Raw genomic sequence first — 8,009 nt, 5'->3', positions numbered from 1 at the left:
CAGGTACATAGATCCCTTAAGATTGCCACCCAAGTGGACAGGGTTGTTAAGAAAGCATATAGTGTTTTGGCTTTCATTAACAGGGGGATTGAGTTTAAGAGCCATGAGATCTTGTTGCAGCTCTGTAAAACTTTGGTTAGACCGCACTTGGAATACTGTGTCCAGTTCCGGTCGCCCTATTATAGGAAAGATGTGGATGCTTTGGAGAGGGTTCCGAGAAGGTTTACCAGGATGCAGCCTGGAATGGAGGGCTTATCTTACGAAGAGAGGTTGACTGAGCTCGGACTTTTTTCATTGGAAAAAAGAAGGAAGAGAGGGGACCTAATTGAGGTGTACAAGATAATGAGAGGCATCGATAGAGTTGATAACCAGAGGATTTTTCCCAGGGCAGAAATTGTTAACACGAGGGGTCATAGTTTTAAGCTGTTTGGCGGAAAGTATAGAGGGGATGTCAGAGGCAGGTTCTTAACGCAGAGAGTTGAGAGAGCTTGGAATGCGTTGCCAGCAGCAGTTGTGGAAGTGAGGTCATTAGGGATATTTAAGAGACTACTGGACATGCATATGGTCACAGAAATTTGAGGGTTCGTACATTAGGTTTACCTTGCATGAGGATCAATGGTCGGCACAACATCATGGGCTGAAGGGCCTGTTCTGGGCTGTACTGTTCTATGTTCTAAACATTTCTGGATTCAAAAGACTCAGGAAAAATAGAAGAGGAAGAAACCTGGAGGATGAAATTCAATTGCAGAGCATAAAGCTTGGGAGTTAAGCCAAAATGTTCTATTTGGTTAGAATTGAGAACGAAGAAACATGATATTGATCTATTGGTAGTTTATTATTGCCAGAAATTGGATTGAGAATTAAACTGAGGTAGGAAGATATTTAAAGTCATCACCTGCATCATTCCAGATGCAGCAAATCCAGTCTTCTGAGAATGGGGTAGCTGCAAATGGTGCACTTTTGCTCATGACTGAAGTGTTCCATCTGTGAGAGACAGGTTTTGTTACAAGTGACACATTCTTTAAAACTCGTTCTTTGTGGGTGTCACTGGCTAGATGAGTATTTATTGCCCAGAGGGCAGTTAAGAGTTAACTACATTGCTGTGGGTCTGGAGTCGCATGTAGGACAGAGCAGGTGAAGACAGCAGTTTCCTTCCCTAAAGCACATAAGTGAACCAGATGGGTTTTTAAAACATTCAACAATGGGTTCCATGGTCATCATTAGCCTCTTAATTCCAGATTTTCTTTTTACTGAATTCTGCCATTGCAGAGTTTGAACCAAGGTACCCAGAATATTACCTGAGTATCTGGATTAATAATCTAATGATGATATCATGAGGCCATCACCTTCTCATACAAAGTGGTTATCTGGTCATGTTGTGGTGGTGTTGCCTGGCTGCTGGAGTTACTGAGTAGTCATATTAGTGCACGCTGATGCACAGGTGATAGCAGCACTTCCCTCTTAAGAGCAAGTGTCTGCCAGATGCAACTATTGATGTTTAGGGCTATCATATCACACTTGTAAGCATCCTTGAAGCAAAGCTTTGGGCAACCTATTGATCTTCTGGCTCCAGTTACCTCACCACCTTAAAATATCCTGAGCCAGTGAGGTCACTTCTGCTTAATGAGTTCCAACACACTTTTTTTTAAAAAAATTGCTTTTGAGAGGACTGCTGCAATCGTGATTTTGTCCTTCCACACGATGCCCAGAATTCACTGTAGATCAAAGATAAAATTTATTGAGCTTCCTTTGTTGATAGGTGGATGTAGTCCAGCTCTCATAGCTGTACACTAAGGTGCTGAGAAAACAGGCCTCACAAACCAACATTATGGTCCCTTGACTTGACTTGACATAAATAAATGAAAGAAGAATTCAGAAGTAACTGAAGTACAATAATGGTTGACTTTAAATAGTCAAAAATTTAGACAGGACTGAAATAATTATCACAGAATGAAAAGGATTTATTCTGCAATGTATCGAGAATTTTTTTTAATCAGAAGCAATAGCTGCAGAATTCAGCAATATCCTGTTCCATCAGTCAATAATATCATGGTTGATCTTGATGTGGCCTTAATTCCACTTTCCAGCCTTCCCCCTCCTAACCTGAGACTGCCTTGTCAATCACAAATCTGTCTAACACAGTCTTTGAATATATTCAATTACCTAGTCTTTGCTGTGCAGGGTGGGAGGAATAAATTCCAAAACATATAGCACTCCCTAAGAGAAGGCATTCTTTCTCATTTCCATCTTAAATGCAAGATCACTTTGTTTTCAAACTGTGTTCCTTAGTTCTAGACTTTCCCACGTGGAGAAACATTCAACGTCTATCTTGTCAAGCCTTCTCAGGATCTGGTATGTTTCAATAAGATCACTACCTTCTTCTAAACTCCATTGGGTACAGATTCAACCTGTTTGACCGTTCCTCAGAAGACAACACTTCTCAGGAATCGAGCTAATGGGTCTTCTCTGAATAGCCTTCAACGTAAATAAACACATGCCACTTTAGAAAAAAGCGAGGATTGCAGGTGCTAGAGATCAAAGTCTAAGTATGTGGCCTGGAAAAGCACAGTATGTCAGGCAGTATCCAAAACTAGCACTCACTTAAGGTGAAAGAGGAAAAGTGCAAAAGGGACTTAAGGGGCAACTTTTTCACGGAGAGGGTGGTGCGTGTATGGAATGAGCTGCCAGAGGAAGTGGTGGAGGCTGGTACAATTGCAGCATTTAAAAGGCATCTGGATGGGTATATAAATAGGAAAGGTTTAGAGGGATATGGGCCAAGTGCTGGCAAATGGGACGAGATTAGGTTTGGGATATCTGGTTGGCCTGGACACGGGTTTGTTTCCGTGCTGTACATCTGTGACTCTATAAGAGAACGAGCTTTAAAAATAATTGGGTGATACCAGAAAAGCTACATTGGACGCCATCTTAGCTGCATGGACATGATATAAATATTTTCCTTGAACTGCTGCAGGTAATGATTGAGGGTGCTCCCAAGACTCTGTTAGCCTTAGGTTTCCAGAATTCTGATGCAATAACAGTAAAGGAATGCCTGCATATAACCAAGTTAGGATGATGTGTGACTTTGGGGAAGTGGTTGATGGTATTCTTATCATCTTGTCCTTTTTGGTAAGCAATCGAGTTAACAAATTTGTCTGTGAGGTACTGTCAACGTAAGCTTGCTGGCTTACTGCAATCTATCCTGTAGTTACTGCACACTGCTACCATGGTAGACTGCTCACACCTCTAAATAAACATAAATTGTCATAAAAATCTTGCCATAAAATGGCAGTCTTTTTGCCCATTGTTACTCTGAGAATTTGGAGCCCTTATTTACCCAGCACAAAAGCTGAACATATCTCAAAAATCATTTTCTGTGCTGAGAAGGTATGAGAGGCTTTTGACAAGCTTAGACCTAGCAGTGATTGATAATTTATACAATCTAGTATCATTATGGTAGTGATTTTTCTTTATTGTTTCTTTACAGCCAATTCTAATCTGGAACAAGCTAGTTACCTGCATGAAAACCTTGTTTACTAATTGATCCAAAATTTACACTCTGATCACATCAAAAAGATTTGTTCAAATTTCTAGTCCCAGAGTTTGATTCTTAAGAACCTGAAGATAAAAGCAAATCCAAGCATAGCAAGTCATTTCATCTGCGTTTCTTTTCAAACAGTGTAGTTGAATTTGTGAGATCAACAAATACATGAGTATCATTTCAAAAGAATGGGAATTATGATTAGAATTTGGTTATCCTGAACACCATCCACACAAGTATTTAAAATATTTCACGTAATTAATTTTTAAGGTTTGGGAGTTGATTACTGAGTAAGAAGAAGTAAAAACCACTTTAATCACGGTTAACCTAATTCTCTGCAGAGGATACTCGGACTGGATCGTATCATTAATCTGAAATGCAGATACATCTGAACTGTTGCATTCTCGTACGTTGAATAGAGTCTTCATGTTCTCTGGAAGCTATGTATCTTAAAGTGGTGTACAGACACAGAAGGATCTAAGATGCAAATGGACAAGTCATTGAAAGAATTGAAAAGTAGAGAACTAGCATAAGCTAGTGTAGAACTGTGGTTAGACAGTTGTGAGCATGAATTGAGCGCAGCTCTGGTCTCCATGTTGTTTTAAAACAAGATTGTAGCAATGATGCAAATTAATGTGGTAGCATGGTACCAAAATGGAAATCATACGTATCAGGGCAAGTTAGACAGGCTGTGCCTCTCTGCCCTAGAAAAGGGAAAGATGTGATTGAAACTTTTAATTTTTTTTAACTTTAAGGTGTTTGTAAAAGAATAGATGTAGAGTAGCTGTTTCTACGGTGATGGAGGCCCCATTTATGGTCATGAATACAAGATGGGTACTAATAGACCCAGTGGGAACTTCAACATAAACTTCTTTAACCAGAGAAAGGGTCGAGTGTTGCACTTGTTAACACAAAGTAGCTGAGGAGAATAGTGGCTGTGTGGTTAAGGAGAATCTGGCTAAACATATGAGGGGAGTGGGGAGGAATATAGGGGATGCTTGCAGGTGTAGAGAAAAGGGATAGAAAGAGGCTGATGTGGATCATGAATGCTTACAAGGACATTTTGGGTTGAATGGCCTGTTTCTGTGCTGTATGATGGTGGTTGCTGTTAATATGATGATCTCATTGCATAACTTGATAACTGGGAATTCATTTTGGAAAAAGCTGCCTGAAACGTTGCCAAATTCTGGTAATATTGTATATCTCCTCACAGCTGGAAAGTGAACAAAAGCAACTTTTACAAAAATCGGACAAGTTTGTCAGCTAACATGGACAGAAAATGTGCAAATGGAAATCTACACTGGCCTAAATTTTGTGGTCAGCAGTAAAGTCATTAACTTTGAAGAAGGCTGCTCACTTGGTGAATTTCCTTTCTCTCTCACGGCCATCCAGGATGGTAAAAGCACTTAAATGAAAGTGAAGGATATCTTCAGATGATGAGATAACTTATTATGATTGGATAAAGATAAGGCTAAAGAACTTTGGAAAAAAAACTTTTATCATTAGGAAGAAATTTGACATTCTATAAATATAACATCAGCTTTTACTAAAAAAAAGTGAAGTTTAACAGTAATTGTGAAGATACTACTGTTAGAAACCCAGTTAGCGCCTCAAGGATGTAACCTTTTCAAGGGCTTTACAGTATCACTTGCAGAGTAAATTATTTGTTTGAAATGTTTGACCTGATGAGGAGAAAAGACTGAAACATGCTTCTCTCTACAGTTATACTCAAGTTCCAAACAACAAAGCAACTGTTAAAGCAATCTGTAGCGGTTCTCAGGGAAAGTTGATGGCCCAGTTGGTGTGAATCCTGACCCAAGTGATTGAGTAGACTTTTTTAATCCTTGGGAACTTTTATTTGAGCAAGATGATAGGGCTACTGTTTATTGTCTTGTTTAATCTGCCATGTGCTCTCAATAGTTACTATTTGTACCTGGTATTAGTAATTCTTTTTAAAATTGTACTCAATCCGCCCCTCGTCCTGAATACTAAGTTTAGAATAATTTTGGAGGAATGCTGTTGTGAATGCCGAAATCTGTGGATGCTCAGTTGAGTACATTTAAGACCAAAAAGATCACCTGTGATCTTAATAAAAAGGAAAGCGAGCTCCAGGGGCCAAATAGCCTATACCAATTGCTCAAATTAAAATCAATATGTCTGTGCCTTAATTTATGTTACATTAATTTAAGAAATGTTTTGGTTTGACTTTTAGGAGCTCACACTGACAGTCAGACATCATCTTCCATTGTTGCTGTAAAAAGTTAAGGAAAGAGCCCAAATGCTTCCCTCTTTAACGAAAGTTGAAATGGTGAGTTCTATTTCATTTGAAGTCTACCAGAAATAATCGGTCTCCTGTCGCTGTGATACATGTAGTGATCACTCTTGATAATCATATCATCAGAAAAAAGAACCAGACAATTTTACTGCACAGTAAGAGGCCAATGAGTCCACCATGACAGCTTTGGCTCTTTGCTCAAATAATCCCAAGTTAAATCTGCTCTCCCGCAGTAGCCGCACATTTAGTTCCACTTCAAGTATTTCTCAAAGGCCTCTGATTCAAACATGCCCTGAACAAAAATGTAGGAAAGTCATCGAGGAGATCCAGGAGCAATCTTTTTGTGGTGATGAGGTGAAACTAACTACATTAGTTTGAGGCAAATAGTATGATTGCACTTCATGGAATGCAAATGGGGGGAAAAGAATAGAAGTTTGTGCTAATATTTATGTAAGGAAAAACAGGAGGAGGTTCTTGTAGAGTATAAACAGCACATGGCCTGGTTGGGTTAAATGGCTCATTTCTGCAGTAAGGACTTAGAAAGGTTGAACAGGTTGAGCCGATGACCTTTTGAGGTCTAACAGAATGAAATCTTCTTGAAGCAATTAACATTCTGTGGGGACTTGATACTTTTGGAAATCAGGAGAATGTTTCCTTTTGTGAAGAAGACTACAGCTGGGGGGGATGGTTTAAGACTAAGCAATCACTCTTTTCAATATGAAAATTAGGGTTTTTTATTCCCCTCTGGTAGTAAACTATATGGTGAATTCTCTTCTGAATGGATCATTGAATTCATTTAAGGTTGAATTAAATGGTTTGTGATAGACAAGGGAGTCGGGGTATGACAATCAGATGAGAGAGTGCAGTTGAGACCAGAGCTTGACCAGACATAATCTCATGTGATCTTGTAGTCAGAGAAACATAATGGACAACAATCCAATGAAAATTACCATTCTTGGTGAAATTTGTATTGTATTCAAGCATTGTGTAGATGCTATTGGAGAGACCAATATTTATTATTAGCATTGTTAAGGCAATTACTCATTTTGGTTAATTCTCCTTGCCTTTGCCTGACTCTTTGGAACTCAATTTTGTGCTGATAGTCTTTCTTTCTTGAAGTCAACCAGCAAATGTTATTGATAATGGTTTCTACCCATAGAAAGCTGAGTTAATAGAGTCTCTACCTGCTTTTCACACAAATGCAATAATGAAAAACTCTGGTGAACACTCCGGATTAGAAACCTCACTGTGTACTGTTCTGGTGTCCTTACCCATGGAAGGGGACACTTGCCTCAAGTAGGGAGTGCATTGAATCTCCATTAGACTGGCTGCTGTGGTGAGGGATTATTTGACAAGAAATTGAATGCACTGTATCATTTATTGCTGGTGTTTAGACAAATGAAAAACATTGTTATTGGAATATAAAATCCTAAAGTGCTTGACAAGGAAGATTCTTACTGAAACAAACTAAAGTAATCTTTGATTCGAAGTTGCTGAATCTATATGGATGGAGGTCACAAATATCAAAAGGGTTTAAGATACCATTGTGAATAGTTTTATAGGTCAACCTTTAACAATAGCTTAGTGATAGAGCATAGAATAAATCCAGAGATAATGAGGGCATTTAAAAAAAAAGTACATTATTCATGGGTGATTGTAATCTACATGTAATTTGGGGAAATCAAATTGGTGCAGGTACCAAGGCGAAGGCCTCATTGAATTTGAGTATGTATTTAAGACAGTTTCACTGAACATTATGTTGTGGATCCTACCAGGGATCAGATTGTTTTGGATCTGGTGATACTTAATAAGATAGGTTTATTAAAGGATCTGCAAATGGAAAGTGTCCATAACATGGTACTGTTTAGTATTCCGTTCGAGAGAGAGAGAGAAACATGGGTCAGCAACAACTGCTGAACATAAGGGTCATTGCATAGGGAAGAGGACAGAGTTAGCTAGAGTGATTGGGAATGGAGAAAGTGAGGTCTGCAGATGCTGGAGATCAGAGCTGAAAATGTGTTGCTGGAAAAGCGCAGCAGGTCAGGCAGCATCCAGGGAACAGGAGAATCGACGTTTCGGGCATAAGCCCTTCTTCAGGAATGAGGAAAGTTTGTCCAGCAGGCTAAGATAAAAGGTAGGGAGGAGGGGAAATGAGGAAACTGGTGAAATCCGAGTTCATCCCTTATGGTTGGAGGG

General features: G+C 39.2%; 1 protein-coding gene across 7 annotated transcripts in view; it reads left to right on the top strand.

The window, feature by feature from the left end:
* Nucleotides 1–8,009, top strand: part of zhx2a (zinc fingers and homeoboxes 2a) — a 103,312-nt gene that overhangs the window by 71,453 nt on the left and 23,850 nt on the right. For 5 of the 7 annotated variants that reach the window (XM_043688669.1, XM_043688670.1, XM_043688673.1 and 2 more), the window contains one exon: nt 5,751–5,846. The exons of the other annotated variants lie outside the window; for them this stretch is intronic. The gene's annotated coding sequence lies outside the window, so the exon portion shown is untranslated. The remainder of the gene's footprint in view (nt 1–5,750; nt 5,847–8,009) is intronic. 7 annotated transcript variants of the gene reach the window in all.

This window comes from Chiloscyllium plagiosum, chromosome 4 (genome assembly GCF_004010195.1).
Source record: "Chiloscyllium plagiosum isolate BGI_BamShark_2017 chromosome 4, ASM401019v2, whole genome shotgun sequence".
In the NCBI taxonomy this organism is placed as follows: Eukaryota; Metazoa; Chordata; class Chondrichthyes; order Orectolobiformes; family Hemiscylliidae; genus Chiloscyllium; species Chiloscyllium plagiosum.
The sequence above is the reverse complement of the archived record's forward strand: the minus strand, read 5'-3'. Positions and strand labels throughout refer to the sequence as shown.